We start from the raw sequence: 17,193 nt of genomic DNA on the forward strand, positions 1-17,193 counted from the left end.
TCGAACCTGGGCAGGCACGTGCATTCCAACTGACTCATGCCTACGTTGGACGGGTCGCAGTTACCGTTTCGGCCGCAGTAGTTGTAGGAGTCGCAGGGTTTGTTTGGAGCTACATAAAACTCAACCCATCTATGCTCGCTATCGTTCCATGTCAACCTCTGGAGCGTCCCGGATTTGTTGAGCACCAATCTCGAGGAAATCGAGGGGTCAAGAATAGAGTTACTCAAAGTTACCTCGTCCTGATTTTCGACGTAGCTGAGGTTGAAGATAAAGTTAGTTGTCATCCCGGGTACACCGCTCCACCCGCGCCCTATCCATGAACCTGCCCGCCAAACCAGACCCGAACCCTTGTACAGAAACAATTGAGGAGACCCGTTAAGGTCTATTTTGAAAGAGTACTCCCTGGGTCCCGGGTCATCACCCGACTTCCAAGATGTCAGGAACCGGTCCAAACCGGTTTTCCGGTTCACACCGAATCTCAAGTTGGGAAGCAAAGTATTCGTAGATGCTTTACTTCTTAAAAAGAATTTTTTTAGAAATTCCCCCTGGATTCCCCATACTTTCAATATTTTTCTCTTTATCTCTCTCCACTTATTATCTCTACTATTTTTCAAATTTTTTTTCAAAAACGAAACCAAACACGAAGCTCTGCCGCACAACTACCCCATTGCTATCAAGCACCACCAAATTTCCTGAATCCAGTAGCTGAGCGGAGGAGTTTTTTGCCAGCATCGGATCCGAAACATTTGTGGACCAGACCGGATTGATTGCTGGGAACCGGATGTGTTGTTGATTGGGTTGCCCCTGTTGGCGACCCAGACAATGGTCTGTTCGTAACCCGTGTTGTACCATATTCCGAGGTACCGGTTTCTTAATTTTCCGGGGGTAAAGAACTCCAGGGCAAAGGTTTGATTGCTGCCATCTTTCAGGGATTGGGTGGTCTTTATGGTGTCAGTGGGGGTGCAAAATTGGAATTGGTATTGAAGGAGGATTAGGAAAATGGAACTGAGGATCTTAGTATCATGAGACATGGGTCTGGTTTATGTGATTTGTTTTTCTCTGTTGTTCTTTCTAAGGAAGAAGGGTGTGCCACTCGTGGGCTCCTCCTCTGCTTTTCTTTTGGGTTTTGGTGAAGGTAGAAATGAAATATAGGACAGAGTTGTTGAATACATTAACAACTTGAAAGGCACGATTGGCCAATGGATTGTACTGCTTTTATCTGCGTGGTCTATTATAGGAAATTAGTGTATTTTTGGTTTTTATTCCCTAATGATATACAGATCAAGAGCACTTTAGAAATGATAGTGACATTTTGAATTTTTTAAAAATAAAAATTTTGAAATGTTAATTTTTAATAATTTGTTAATTAATTAGGTTCATTAATATGACTACATGATTAAATGTATAATTAAAATTAGTCATAAGTATTTATACAAGGTAATTACTAAACCTTACATATATATGTACATATTTTCATACTTATCTTGTATTCTATCCTAACTAACTCACCCACACCATAATATTTTTCCATCCCATAATTTAAGGGATTTCCTCTCACCCACTCTCGGCAACCCCTCTCCCTTATCTCTCCCGAATTCCTCTCCCCCTCACTTCCCTTCTACATTCCACCACCTTCACTCTTATCATTTCACACCCCACCTTTCCACTACCTCCTTCTCACTTGTTATACATACCTTATAGACCCAAGAAATAAAACCCACTCCGTTCTTCGTCTTCTCCAACTTCAGTTTTCTTTTCCTTCTTCTCTTTCTTTTACTTACTTATCGGTCGGAGGAAAGGTAGATAAATTACTTCCCTATTCTCACCTAACTATATGAAGTCCTTGTATTGTGTATTGATGAGTTATAATGTTAAAAATGGAGCCCATGTATCAAAACCCATTAAACTAAACCATGCTCTGTCCTCGGAAAACTTAACGTGACTGTAACAAAAAAAATAGATTGCACGTTTATGATTTTTATCATACCTTGCACTATGATGTTAAGCCTAGAGATACTCCTCATCATGAAAAATCAGCCCCTCGAAGTATATAAACATGATTTATGATAAATATTTTTGCTTATGTGAAGCTACTGTTACCATGCATGTTGCGCTAGAGGATCTCGTTCTGATTACCTTATTATTGTTTATATGTGAGAACGATATCTTAGATTGCTTAAATGTATCATTATCATTTAGATGTTAATTTTTTGTGAACACTGACTTAAATCAAAAAGGATCATCTATACGTCGAAAACTGTTATAGCTAGCAAATAGTTGGAACTAAAACTTAGAGATCCAGGAAAAAAGTTATAAGAATAGTAAATAATATTCATGGATCTAAAATAGAAAAATAATGGCTAGTATAATCTGTTAGCGATTTTTCAGTTAAAAAGTTGAACCATGGTTACTCTAGTAATTATTGTAAGTAAAGAAACATATGTCGTTATCAAAATATATTAAACAAGTTCATAAATTTTTATTTTTAAGAAACTGTATGTATACTAATGGAATGCTTTAGGAAAATCCGAGAACTAAGATCTACCCCTACAGTAACAATTATTATGTTAAGTATTGGAATGCTTTAGGAAAATCCGAGAACTAATATCTACCCCTACAGTAACAATTATTATGTTAAGTATTAGAACCAAATAAATAATACTTAGATCCTTAGGCCTAACTAAATTACCAGATATTCTAGAATAACAAAATTTCTTGGTTTATCCTCTACGATAATAATAGTGAATCTCCTGGACCGATAAAATTTTAAACGAACCAAAGGCATCGGCTTAATCATAATTACAGTATTATGTGTTTACTTACTCGCACAATATTATTTGATATGTACGCACACCAAGAGAACACTTCACTTTCCCCTTCTCTTTTTTTAACGCAAGCTCTCTCTCCCTCCTCTCCCTTTCTCTCGGTCTCCTCTCTCTCACTCCCTCAACCAAATTCTTGCTACTCCACCATCAATTCTTGAAAACCCACGCACATCTCTTCATCCTCGGCCCTCGGATCGCGTGGGAAGAGCTCGGTGGAGGCATATTTCGGATTTGGAGGCTAGGGTTTGGTTTGAGCTCAAAGCTTGGTCTTGATACTTGAGGTAAGGATCTCCAGCCTTCTTTATATGTGTTAAGTGTTGGTTTGATATGCAAGGATTAAGTTTGATCATCTATTTTGAGTCTTGAATAAATCTAGTGTTATATGCTGAAAATTTCGTGGGTTCTGGTAATCTGTCTTTTTGGGGCCCTTCTGCTAGGAATCAATTCTTGGTGTCTTCATAACTGTTAAAGTGCGTTTCAATACGAAGATTTTGGTACCAAGATCATGCAAAACCGATAATCACACAATTAGTTATGGATTTTTGAATACTGGCTGTTTGCTGGATGTGCGAATCTGTGCGTGGCTGTCTTCTTTTAACTTTCTGGGCATGATGAACATTTTGGGTGGCTTTGGGTCTTTTACAGGAGCTGCATATTTAAGTTAAGAAGAGAATGGCGTTGGAATCAAGTAATTTGGTTTAGTATACGATTTTTGGTAAATTTCTAAAGCAGGGTTGGTTGACAGGTGTGAAAATGGTTGCGAATCGGTTTTTTCTTTTGATTGTTGGGTTAACCTCCTCGCATTTCTGAACCTGGAATTTTTATTGACTGTAGGGCTTGTAGTGGTGCAACTATTGGCATTGGTTTCAATATTTTTGGGTTTAAGATGAAAGAGTTATGATTTTTCAATCAATTTTACTTGTTCCCGCGTAGAATCTGACAGCACCAGCGGACTTTGATAAAATGGCCATAACTCCTAGCTCGGGACTCGAAACGACACACCGTTTGTTTTGTTAGAAATTAGACACATAGAGCTTTCCAACGATACATTCCATGCTTCATGGGTAGGTCCGAGCGATAACAGTTTTGCATCCAAAGTTGACCCAAATTCTGCCTTTGCACCAGTTTCACTATTACGTTGAGCTATAATCGCAAGGCCCTAGTAAGGTTACCCGAACTTTGTTTTTGATGTATGACCTTAGGATCGAAGAAAAAGAAGTCTACTTTTCAGTGTTTTAAATGTCGTTCTTAAATTTATGTTATTTGATCGGATATGGTAAGAACTTTAGATGTGAATGATTAATTTCACCTATTGGATATGTGGGAATATGATGAGTTGATCTAGATTAATTATTGGGATATGAGAATTAGTGGGCATAAGGGTTAAATACTTATAAACGATTGCAATAGAAAATGGATTAGATGGATGATACGACCGATGATAAATTAAGTTATAGAATGTTTGACGCGATGTGTAAATTATTTACTGTCTTTCCTTGAGTTTGAGTATTTGGGCTTGCGGGATACTTGCGGTGAGTTAAATAGGATTTGGTGAATCACTTGGCATGAGTGCTTGGTTACTGAGCATTGATGGGTACTACATAGATGAGGATCTTTATAAGTATTTGCAAATTAGACTATTAATGGAGATGTCACCAAAGGTGGTCCATTAGGTGGTAAAATGAGATATGAAATGAAGGGTTGATTTACTATGTGAAGGATGTGGGTTTTTATGCTTTCTTTATTGAAATGATGAAGATGAGATTATTTACGTGTAACTAAATCTAAGTATTGGTGTGAGAGATATGCTTTGCTATGAGTGGGGATTTGAGAAATGGTGGATAAAGAAATTGCTTGCTCAGTGAGAATATGTGACACTAATTGAACAATAATGAAAGGATTTCAGTGGACGCACGGGGGTCCTAAAAACCCGGAATTGAATGAAAGGATTTCAGTGGACGCACGGCAGTGGACGCACGGGGGTCCTAAAAGCCCAGAATTGAAGGAAAGGATTTCAGTGGACGCACGGGGGTCCTAAAAGCCCAGAAGTCCTAAAAGCCCGGAATTGGATGAAAGGATTTAAGTGGACGCACGGGGGTCCTAAAAGCCCGGAATTGAATGGAAGGATTTCAGTGGACGCACGGGGGTCCTAAAAGCCCGGAATTGAATGGAAGGATTTCAGTGGACGCACGGGGGTCCTAAAAGCCCGGAATTGAATGGAAGGATTTTAGTGGACGCACGGGGGTCCCTAATGCCCGGAAGTGCACAAGAAAGCCACGGATCCTCCGAAAGGTGTGATGCCAGAACGAATATGGGACGCACGGGGTCCTTAATGCTCTAAAATAAAATCGAAACGCATGACATGGTGAAAACGGAGAATCTTGTTATTATTTATTATCATACTAAGATTGAAAATGTCAGTTTGAGTTGGTAACTTGGAACGTCTAATGTGTCAATACATGTTTTCTTTTATTTTTCCCTTTAGACCACCAAATCATTGTGCCTTGTTCTCCTGATGTGTGATAGGTAGTTCTGTGTGAATGTATAATTGGTACCTCGTGGTGTGATGCATTGTGAGAGTTTCATGTATGGTATTTGCTTGTCAGACTTATAAAGGAAATCTTAATGTGGAGGAGTTTTGCTAGATGTTGAGATTTGAAGTTTGATTTGGGATTGACGGGTGAGTTTCCTTGTTGTTGAGGTGCGGTATTGTTCGACTTGTGATTACTTACCTTATGTTCTAGCTCTACATGCCTAGTGTGTATATTTTTTGTGAGAGGTTGGTTGGTTGTATGAGAAAAGGAAGTGAAAACATTTTGTTAAAGAACTCAGACTAATCTTTAGATCATTGAAATGGAAATGAAAAAGCAGGGATTGGGTTGGGTAATGCCATAGCGGTAAGCTGAGATTTTTAAGAATATTGGTGTGTGTGGGTGAGAGTGTTGGTGTTTGAGAAATGGAGTTAAATATTTTCCAGCGTGAGTATAACATTTTGAGCTTCACTTTTGACAAAACAAGTATGCTTTTGGAAAATGTTTTCCCTTGTGATCTGTCTTCACTTCTGCATGTAATTTAGGTATGGATATCTCTACGAGCTAGTGTAGCTCACCCTATCCTTTCAGGTACTTGCCATGGCACTTAGCTTGGATTGCATGGAGTGCACATTGAGACGTCCCTTGAGAGCTTCATTGGAATCATTAAGGAGGTGTTTTATCATCTAGTCTAATTCATGTTGTGTACTTTACTCACAATTGAAGGTTGTATCTTTTGGTTAGAACATATGTAAAGCTAGGTATAAACTCCTCTCTTTGATTATTGCGAAGCCCTTTTAATGGAATACGTTTGGGAGACTTTATATAAAAAAATAAAAAATTTAGAGAGAAGAAGAAGAAGAGACTTTGATTCTTTGTTTGAATTGGCTTGACATTTAATGGTAAATATAGTTGAGAAAAAGACTTTTGTTTGTGGAAAATATATTATTATTTTAGTTGAAAATCGAGGGCGTGACACGGTAAAGGACCCTAGTAAGATAAAGTACCTTTGGTTGAGTTGGGGAACGGTAAAGAACTCCGAGTACGGTAAAGTACTCAGAGTGTGTGGAGGACTGATTAGCACCCAAGATTGTACGATCTTGGGGCTTAAATCCTCTAACTTGTAGCTTTGATGTATTAAATTCGCTGTTTTTATTCGATAATGCACGTAAAGTATTTTTGTAAGTGTTTCAGGTAAAACGTGCTAATAAAGCGGTTTTGAACGCCAAGGAGTGTATCGGGGTGCAGCCAAGTGTCCAAGTGCCCGACGACACATGTTTCATCGTCATCGGAACCTATTAGCACTCTAAAAAGCCTTGTAGGACGTTCAGTGGTCAAGCTGGCGAGAATTGTTCCTAAGTGTATCAAGTGAAGTGAATGCTTCGAGGATGGCCCTCCTGAAGTCATCTGTGGAACCAAGGCCTCATGGTATACTTCTGTCAAGTCCCGTTGATTAAGTATTGAAGTACCGAAGAGCCGTTGGGTCGCCATAGGGCCTGAAGTGCCTAGCTGAACTTGTTCTGCAGTTTTTGCATAGAGGTATCGGTACCTCAAAAACATGGTACCGGTACCATGTTGATCCAGTGGCAGACAGGTTGATTGGTACCAATACCTTGTTTTTGAGGTACCGGTACCAATGCCTTTCGGCCAGCACCTTTTTGCTGAATCGTTCAAACTTCCATTTATGGAAAGTTTCTACTTTAGGCATGTTTTTGGGATATTTTGGGGGCCTTTTGGTTCAATGTTTAGCTGATTTGTAAGGCATATAAATAGGCCTTTAGGCCATTTATAGCCATATATGTAATGTTTCACACTTTAGGTCTTTTGAATTCCTAGAACTCCATTGGTAAGTTTTCAAGCTTTTCTCACTTGTTTTCTTTAAGAACACTAGCAAGCAATTGTGTTAAGTTAATTTCTCGAGTATTAAAGTTGTTTGTGTGGTTTGGAACTTCTATAAAATCAAGTTCATTTACGTTTTCATCTGTGAATCATGATTTCTATGCTTAACTCTTTTTATAGTCTTTTTGCTATGAGTGAGTAGTATATAGGTTTGGTCATGGGTTAGGTTCACTCTATGATTTAGTTGTTTAAATGGTTTCTTTTAAACTTTAGCTTAATTTCAAGGTTTTGAATGAATTAAACCCATGATGTCTAGTTTTGATCATGGGGTTGGTGGCTTCTTTGATCATCCAAGTTCACCTTGTGCTACGAGCTTGATAATCCTACGTGTGCGAACGATCTTTTTTCGTCTCTCACATGCATTAAATGAGTTCAATTTGAATCAGAGCCCTGAGTTAAGTTATAAGTAGTCTTCAGCTTTTAATTCTTCTAGTGGAATCCGGACGGTTTCGGTCCACTCTTGAGTTAGATGAAGAAACCGTTTGATGGCTAAGTCGTGGGTAAATCAATCTCTTTGACTTAACCATTTCTAATCTAGTTTAATTCCAAGTTTAAATTTCGTTATTCAAATCGAATACCAAAGTTGGCCGCTTAAACGCCATAACTCTCTATGCAACATCTAATCCGAATTCGCTTAAGAAGATTTCTCTGTGGGAACGATTTCGGTCTTACTGGTTATTATGCTTTCAACGACCTAGCCCTACGCTTGGGGTGTAAACCTTTCTAAGAGGTTAGGTTGCGACGAAGCATTTTTTGGCGCCGTTGCCGGGGACAATTCTTCTATATGCTTATTTGGAGGTTCGCCAGACCATTGTAAGTATTCCGTTTATATTACTTTAAGCAACTTGTACTTATTCTAGCGGAAACCTCTACCTGATACTCCCATCGACTTGAGGTGTAACGAAACTAGCGTAAGTATAGCTTGTTTATTTTTTTTTATTGTACATATCTCCAAGTGGTAGAATAGTCATTGTTTTGGTTTATTTTATGGTTGGAATTTTCACTAATTCTATGTTTGAGTTGGTAGTGCATGACTGGTTTCTATCGGAGTCCAAACTCTAATAGACTTTGTCTTTCATTATCTCCTCAAGGAACCCCGAAAGGAAGATCTCTTCCTTTTGTTCATAGACGTTCAAGATTAAAATCTCCTTCACATCTGCAGGGTCATCGTCTTAAAAAGAGAATGGGTGAACCACCACCACCAGTGAGGACTTTCAGGGATATCTTGAATCCGGGAAGTCCGGTTCAGCAATCCCCTATAGTCCTCCCTGCTACTACTAATGCTAACTCATTTGAATTTAAGGTAGGTTATCACAATCTTATACCACAATTTCATGGTCTGGACCGAGAGAGCACGTACGACCATATACGTGATTTTGAAGACATCATAAACACTTTCACCCCGGATGCCGGGCGCTTGGAGAATGCACGATTAAGGTTATTTCCTTTCTCCCTAAAGGATAACGCAAAACAATGGTTTAGCTCCCTTAAACCTTAATCATTGCGAGATTGGGCTGGTGTCAAGGCCGAGTTCCACAAGAAGTTTTTCCCCACCCACAGAACGAAGCTCCTTAAGGAACAAATTCAGAAATTCAAACAGCGAGAGGGGGAAACATTCTATAAATGTTGGGAGCGCTACAAGGATTTGCTTGCTTTGGTTCCACATCATGGTCTCGAAAAGCCTTTATTGATTAGCCATTTCCTGAGAGGTTGCTCCCAATCAAGTTACCAACTTATTGACACTATGGTCGACGGAGATTTCGTAGACAAAACGGCCGCGGATGCATGGGACTATTTGGAGCAATTGGCTGTCAAGAATCAGTCGTGGAATTTCATAGACCCGGGCGAGCGAGCTATGGCAAACCAAGGCCCTAGTGGTTCCAGTAAATTCTCGTTGGGTGAGCCTAATGCCCTCGAGACTAGGATGGATTAGCTCACCAAGTTGGAACAAATGGAGTTGAAAGGGTCTCATGAGGTCAAGTTTGTAATCAAGGTGGAAGAGGTGTGTGCTATATGTGAGATGGCGGGGCATATAACCAGTGAATGTTTTAACATCCCCGCTCTTAAAAATATTCTTAATAGCATGTCTCCGAAGGAAGTGAGTGCTATTCAACGGTTTGAACCATATCCTAACACTTTCAATCCAGCTCTAAGGCAACATCTGGCACTCCGTTGGAGTCAACCTAATGAAGTGGGACAATTTCAAGGCTCACCCCCGGTTCAAACTCAAACATGGCGATCCCCGCAAAGCTTAGGGCCACCACGTTTTCAACAAAGTCAAGGGCCTCCTGGTTTCAATCCTTTTGGATTCTCGCAAGGCCAAGGCCAATTTCAACCTCATCCCCAAAGGCGATCTTTGGAAGATTCGATGCAATCCTTCTTCCAAATGCAAACCGCCGTGAATGAGCAAAATACCCAATCTCTTAGGGATTTGAGAATGCAAATGGGGAAGCTCACTACTTCGGTTGGCCTATTGCAACAAGAGAGAGAGGCTCAAGGTCAAAACTTGGTTGGTAGCTCTTCGGTGACTAACCCCGAGCAAGACAAATCAATAATTACTTTGCGGAGCGGAAAGGCGGTCGATAATGTAGTTGTTGATCCACCAATGACATCATTTCCAAAGAACTCTCAGAGTCGACTCAACCGATACTACTTGGGGAATCTCCCAAGCAAGCTCCAAAGGCAATGGACAAATATCCCTCCCGTTCCACAAGTTTCTCCCGTACCGGCACCTTATCCTCAAAGATTGAAAGCACCAACGAATGCCGCGGCCAATGTGGAAATATATGAGCTTTTCAAACAAGTGAAGATCAACATCCCAATCATGGATGCTATCAAGCAAATACCTTTGTATGCAAAGTTTTTGAAGGACTTGTGTACATAGAAGCGCAAGCTCAATGTCCAACAGAAGGTCTTTTTCACCGAACAAGTGAGCTCGATCATTCAAACTAACATTGCGCCAAAGTACAAAGACCCAGGGTGTCCTACTATCTCTGTCATGATTGGAGGAAAAAGAATTGAGCAAGCCTTATTGGATTTAGGAGCGAGCGTTAATTTGCTCCCATATTTCGTCTACAAAGAGCTTGGGTTAGGGGAGTTGAAGCCAACTCGAGTCACATTGCAATTGGCGGATAGAAGTATTCGTATTCCAAGGGGTGTCGTGGAGGATGTTTTGGTTCAAGTGGACAACTTTGTGTATCCAATGGATTTTATGGTGTTGGACACTTGCCCCATGGCTTCTTCTCCAACTTCAAACCCCGTTATTCTCGGACGGCCATTCTTAGCCACCTCGGATTCCATCATTAATTGCCGGAGTGGTCTTGTGAACATGACTTTCGGGAATATGAAGATGGCGATTAACGTGTTTCATGTTGGAAATCAAATGGGAGATGACGACGATGTTCAAGCTGTCAACTGTATTGACTCATTAGTTCAAGATCATCTGGATGAACTCTTGTCCAAGGATGCTTTGGAGGTATGTCTTACTGCCGAGGAATTTGACTTTTTAGAATCGCCGGAGGTTGAGTATCTTTGCTCTTTACTTGATGAGGAGGAAGTTTGTGGAGCGGAACAGTGGATTCCTACCCTTGAGGAGTTGTCGCCAATTGAGAAAAAGACTTTGTCGTCTAGTGTTGAGCCACCTATGCTTGATTTGAAGGTTCTACCCGAAACATTGAAGTATGCCTACCTTAGTGACATCGAAACTTTCCTGGTGGTGATATCCTTCACTCTTGAGAATCTTCAAGAGTTGGAGTTGCTCGCATTATTGAGGAAGCACAAGAAGGCTATTGGGTGGACCATAGCCGATATTCAAGGAATCTCTCCCTCCCTTTGCACGCATCACATTTATCTTGAGGATAATGTGAAGCTGTCGTGCCAACCACAACGACGGTTGAATCCTATTATGAAGGATGTGGTTCGAGCGGAGGTGTTAAAATTGTTGGATGTGGGAATAATCTACCCAATTGCCGTTTCCAAATGGGTGAGTCCAGGTGGTACCTAAAAAGTCGGGAGTAACGGTTGTGAAGAATGACCAAGATGAGCTTGTGCCAACTTGAACCATCAGCGGGTGGCGTGAGTGTATTGATTATCGCAAGCTGAATGCAGTAACCCGGAAGGATCATTTCCCTCTCCCATTCATTGATCAGATTTTAGAAAGGGTAACTGGCCATGCCTTTTATTGCTTTCTAGAAGGCTACTCTAGGTACAACCAGATTGAGGTCGCCATGGCCGACCAAGGAAAGACTATGTTTACTTGCCCATTCGGGACCTTTGCTTATAGGCGCATGCTGTTCGGCTTGTGCAATGCTCCCAGCACCTTTTCAAGGTGCATGATGGGTATCTTTAGTGACATGGTGGAGAAGATGACACTTTTGAGTCGTGTTTAGCCAACCTTGACAAGGTGTTGGAACGGTGCGAGGAGAAAAACTATGTTCTAAATTGGGAGAAATGCCATTTTATGGTAACACAAGTCATCGTGTTGGGCCATATCGTGTCGTCGAGGGGCATTGAGGTTGACAAGTCAAAAATTGATCTCATTGCCAATCTCCCTATTCTCAAGTGCATCAAGGACATCCGTTCCTTCCTCGGGCATGCCGGTTTTTACTGGAGATTCATCAAGGATTTTAGTGCCATCTCTCGGCCATTATGCCATCTTCTTTCAAAAGACGTCCCTTTTGAGTGGACGAATGATTGTGAGGAAGCTTTCCTAAAGCTTAAGTTGAGTCTAACTACTCCGCCTATTGTACAAAGTCCTGATTGGAACCTCCCGTTCGAACTTATGTACGACGCGAGTGACTATGCCTTCAGGGCTGTTTTGGGCCAATGAAGGGATAAGCAGCCTTGTGTTATTTCCTACGCGTGCAAAACATTAAACGATGCTCAAATGAACTACTCTACTACCGAAAAGGAGTTGCTCGCAGTAGTTTTTGCCTTGGATAAATTCCGCTCCTACTTGATTAGTTCTCCTATGGTCATCTACATCGATCATGCCACCCTCAAGTACTTGCTCACCAAGCAAGACGCTAAGGCTCAGCTCATTCGATGGATTCTTTTGCTTTAAGAGTTCGATATTACAATCATGGATAAAAAAGGAGTGGAAAATGTGGTGGCCGACCACTTGTCGTGGTTGGAATTTGAGGATCGTACATCTAAACTTCCAATCATCGATACCTTCTCGGATGAACAACTTTTTGCTGTCTCTAGTACCCCGTGGTTTGCGGATATAGTCAACTGTTTGGTCACGGGGTTACTTCTAACACATTGGACATCTCAAGAGCGGAAGCGATTTCTTTCAATGGTGAAAAGGTTCCCCTTTGATGACCCTTATTTATTAAGTACTGTCCACATCAAATCATCCGGCGATGCATGCCAGACTCTGAGCATCGAAGTATTATGAACTTTTGCCACACGGAGGCTTGTGGCGGCCATTTCTCCTTCAAGAAAACCGCAGCGAAAATTTTGCAATGCGGTTTCTATTGGCCTTCTTTGTTTAAAGACACGTTCGAGTTTGCTAGGACTTATCAACGGTGTCAAGCCTTGGAAAAGATCTCTCGACGTAACGAGATGCCCCTTAATCCCATCTTAATCATTAAAGCTTTTGATTGTTGGGGCATCGATTTTATGGGGCTCTTTCCTACATCTTTCGGCCACCTCTACATTTTGCTTGCCATTGACTATGTCAGCAAGTGGGTGGAGGCAATCCCCACGCGCACCAATGATGCCCAAGTTGTAGTCGAGTTTCTCCGGGAGTACATATTGGCACGGTTTGGGATGCCAAGAGCTATAATCAGTGACTAAGGAATGCATTTTTGTAATCGATCGTTTGCGGCTTTAATGAAGAAGTATGCAATTGTACACAAGGTCTCGACGGCTTATCATCCCCAAACTAATGGCCAAGCTGAGCTAGCTAATCAGGAGATAAAAGGCATTCTCGAGAAGATGGTTAATCCTACCCGCAAAGATTGGTCACTTCGGTTGACCGACGCCTTGTGGGCTTACCGTATTGCTTACAAAACGCTGTTGGGAATGTCTCTTTATTGTCTCATTTATGGCAAGCCTTGTCATCTTCCGGTGGAATTGGAGCACAAAGCCTATTGGGCTATAAAGAAGATGAATGCCCCCGGGTAGGGGGTACCCACCATTGGCTTGGGTATAATAGCTCCGCACGCCACTATTAAAAAAAGGATCGTGTGCCCAACTCCAGTTAGTAAGGGCAATGTTAATCTTTTTGTACATATATGCATGCTTGTTAGATTTTGGGATTTTCACTTGATAAGATTCCACCAATGCATCTTTGTATCGGGCTTTAATTAGCTCTCTTTGTAGTAGTTTGCCGTTAATGTTCCATGCTTTCCAGATATGTCCCTATCGGGGGCCGTTTAGGTCATTGGGTGAGACTTGGTATTCCCGTGCTTTGGCGCTAGGCTCTATTTTGTCTCACTTTGTTTCGATCATAGGGAACACTGGGCTTAATTGCTTGGCGAGGTCCAGCGGTAAATTTTACTTTAGGCATTGGTGTAACACGTTTTGAGAGGCTAGTATAGCCACCCGTGTCTTACCTTGCTGGTGAGATACAGGAAGAAAAGTATGACTCGTGGGATTGCGTGAAAATCGGGTGGTGTCTTTGCTGTTTTATTTGTATATATGTTTGTTGGCGCCCGGATAACACGAGCCGGGTGGTTCTAATGTCATTTGTCTCTTAGTAGGTAATTCGAGCTTAAGTCTTTTGCAGGGTGAACGTGCTACCACACCAGCCTTGGTGGATTGGGTCTAAAGTCAGAGTGAATGAGGCATTCTGGAGCCGTAAGCCTTGGTGCGATTACGTGTCGCGGTTGTTAGGCCGATAAAGCTTTGACTATGGCCCTGTGTGACTAGCTGTGGTTTCGTTGGAAGAGCCGAAGGAGTTGACCTTGAAAGCTGTTTGAATGACGAAAGGAGACGGTGATGTAAAAGCCTCCAACTTGGTCGAAGTATACGAGGGTTGACATTCCCCCAGAGGTATGATTTTTTTTGTTGTTCTTTCCCTCTCAATACTGTTGTTCTCCATACTATAGGGACATAACACATTTCAAGTTGGGGGGAGAGAGAGATATATATGCTATATATATGTTTTTATTCTTTTGGTAAGCTATATATATGCTTTTATTCTTTTGGTAAAAAATTTCATTTTTTTTATTTAGTGCAATCCTTCTGTGGTACATAGCTCTTGGCATAATACAACTTAGCGCATGCTCACTCAGTTTTTAAATGGCAAGAGTTTGATGCAATTTTGAGTGTGTTTCTCTACATCTCAACTCGTTTGCATGATTAAGGATGAGTGAACTAGGTATTGAGTGTGTTTTTAAGTAAGTTTTACCCATATCCCGTCATTTTTATCTTAAACTCTATGTTTAGGTACATAATCTCTTGTTCATGCCTAGTTGTGTTAGATATTTTTGTTGAATCGGCTATGAAATTTATAGTGTATTTAGGAAGTGATTCAAGGCATTCTTTGATTGCTTAAACCACAAAAGTGTTCCCTCGTCCTATTTTGTATCCTAGTCCGTGTCCTACATTTTTCTCATTAACCTAGGGATCCGGATGTTCGGAGGGTGGTTTGGAAGGTGTGGTACAATGTTGCAAGTGGTTTGGAGGTGTTTCGGGTGAGTTACAAATGGTCGGGGCATGATTTGGCCAAGGAATCAGTTTCTGCAAAAAGTCAGCTAAAGGTATCGGTACCTTAATTTTTTGGTACCGGTACCATGTTGATCCAATGGCAGACAGTTGGATTGGTATCGGCACCTTAATTTTGTGGTATTGGTACCAAAGGTGCTTCGACAGATTTCTGGGTTTTAAAAGGCACGATCTTGCCTTATATTTTTATAAACCCACGACCCTCTCCCTCTTTACTCCTCCATAACTCCACACCCTCACAAACCCTAACCACTAAAATCAACCAAAACCCCTCTCAATCTCCAACAAAACCTCCACACCTTCCATCAATCTCAATGTTCTCAAAGGGTTTTCAAGTTTTCAAGCCCAAATTCAAGGAACAAGGCCGAAATCTCTCCCTCTTTTCTCTACCTAGGTAAAAATCGAAATCTTCTTCTCCCTCTCTCTTCTTTCCATCAATCTCCATATTCTCCACCTCTCCAAAGTATATATCTACCCATCATCCACTTCTACATCACCAAAATCACCCCCACCCCTCAAAATCCGAAGTTTTTCTAAACCCTAGCCCAAAATTCGAAAATTTTCTCTCTCCTCCATACTTTGATCATGGTTCGAGCCAAGGGAAAGGGTAAGGAGGGGGCTGCTTCTAGTGCCCCAGCTCCGAAAATTATGGAAGAGCAGGCTGATTCTGGCTCTGAGGAGCCGGGGGCTGGGAGTTCAGTCCGGAGGTCAAGAAAGCGCCTTTGTAGAACAGGGAAACAAGTTCAAGTGGATAAGCAGTTTGAGTGGAAGGAGGGTATGTTGAAATGTACGTTAAAAAATGAGAGGCAGGTCAAGGCGAAGTCCATTGGGACCGATCACTTGGTGATTTAGCGCATTCGGAGTAAAAGTATGAATTTCTGGACTCGTAGATTGGAGGGGTATAATATCATTTGCGTTACTGAGTTCTACCAAAACATGAAAACCCCTTCGGCGGGTTTTGAAACTAGTAACACTACTAGGATTACCTCTAAGGTAGGGGGCAAGGATATCATGATTGATCCTACGGTGATTGCTAAGTACTTGGGGTTTGAGCGGCCTCCTCCGGAGATTGTGAACTACCCCCGGGATGAGAAAATTGATGATGGGTTGATTAACAATGTGTTGTACACGAACCCAAAGAATGCAATGATTCCACACGTAGTAGGGGAGTTCAGGGATGATATTCGGGTGCTAAATAAGGCGTTTCACCATAATCTTTATCCAAGGGGGTTGAAGCATAAGCCGAGTCGGAAGAGCGGGAAGCTAATGTACGTTTTCATGAATTCAAAGCTAGTGGTAGATTGGGCGAAGTTCATTTTCAATCAATTGATCGATTTTAAGAATGATACAATTTCATTGGCCGGATGCCATTTCCTTGGATGATAACTACTTTGTGCAAATAGCAGGGTGTGAAAGGAAATGATTACAAGAAAATGGAGCGTCTCGACCCTGGGCCTATCACTGATACCTTTTTGAAGAAGAGCAACCCTCATTCTGGTACCCTCAAAGAAAGCTCGAAGGCCTTTTTGACTACCAAGCCCGGCCCGAAGGAGAAGAAAGATAGCATGTTGAATAAACTCTTCTGTCAGAATGTGGCCATTTTGAAATGTTTGTGGAAAAGTGAAGAGAAGAGAAAGAAAGATTAGAAGGAGAGAAGGCAATTGGCTAGGGAAGTTGGGAAGCTAAGGCATGAACTACATTGGCATACGCAACATAATGAGGATGATGAGGTGAGTCATGAGGCACCTCCGGAGGAGGAAATATTTGATAGTAGTGTAGAAGAGGAGGAAGAGGAAGATGAGTCCAAGGAGGATAGTGAGGAAGATGACGAGGAGGGTGACGATGGTGATGAGGATGAGGGGTAGAGTCGGTGGTTTTAGAGTTAGAAAATCCCTTTACTTGGTTGGGGTGTATGGTGGTTGACATCCCACCTCTTATCATGTCTTTTTATTAATTTTCGTTCTACTTAACTTTATCTAGTACATTATGCATGTTTCTGTAAGGCCGGCATGTGGCCTTTAACTTGGTGATTTTTCTGTCGGTGGCGATCAAGGGTAGTTAACCAAGTTAGATATGGCCGCCACCCTGTTTTGCTAACCGTTCTTTGTTAACCAAGGTCATTATATGCTAATGAAGTCCTCCGTTGATCCTTAGTACGCCTTGATTCCTTGTTGATTCAACATTTGATGTTTAGCATAATTAGTTTGGGGCATGTTTCTCTTCGGTAATATAGTTTTTAGTTGCTTATTCATTACTTTATTTTT

The 17,193-nt window shown here is 41.3% G+C and overlaps 1 protein-coding gene and 1 long non-coding RNA gene across 5 annotated transcripts in view; one reads left to right on the forward strand and one right to left on the reverse strand.

Moving 5' to 3' along the window:
• LOC131313100 (G-type lectin S-receptor-like serine/threonine-protein kinase RKS1) overlaps positions 1-17,193 on the reverse strand; it is a 110,116-nt gene that overhangs the window by 29,733 nt on the left and 63,190 nt on the right. The window lies entirely within an intron of this gene.
• LOC131313115 (uncharacterized) lies at positions 2,865-6,234 on the forward strand. Its single transcript, XR_009196070.1, has 2 exons — positions 2,865-3,106; positions 5,948-6,234. It is a non-coding gene; the product is annotated as an uncharacterized LOC131313115 (long non-coding RNA).

Source organism: Rhododendron vialii, chromosome 13a, assembly GCF_030253575.1.
Source record: "Rhododendron vialii isolate Sample 1 chromosome 13a, ASM3025357v1".
Taxonomy (NCBI): Eukaryota; Viridiplantae; Streptophyta; class Magnoliopsida; order Ericales; family Ericaceae; genus Rhododendron; species Rhododendron vialii.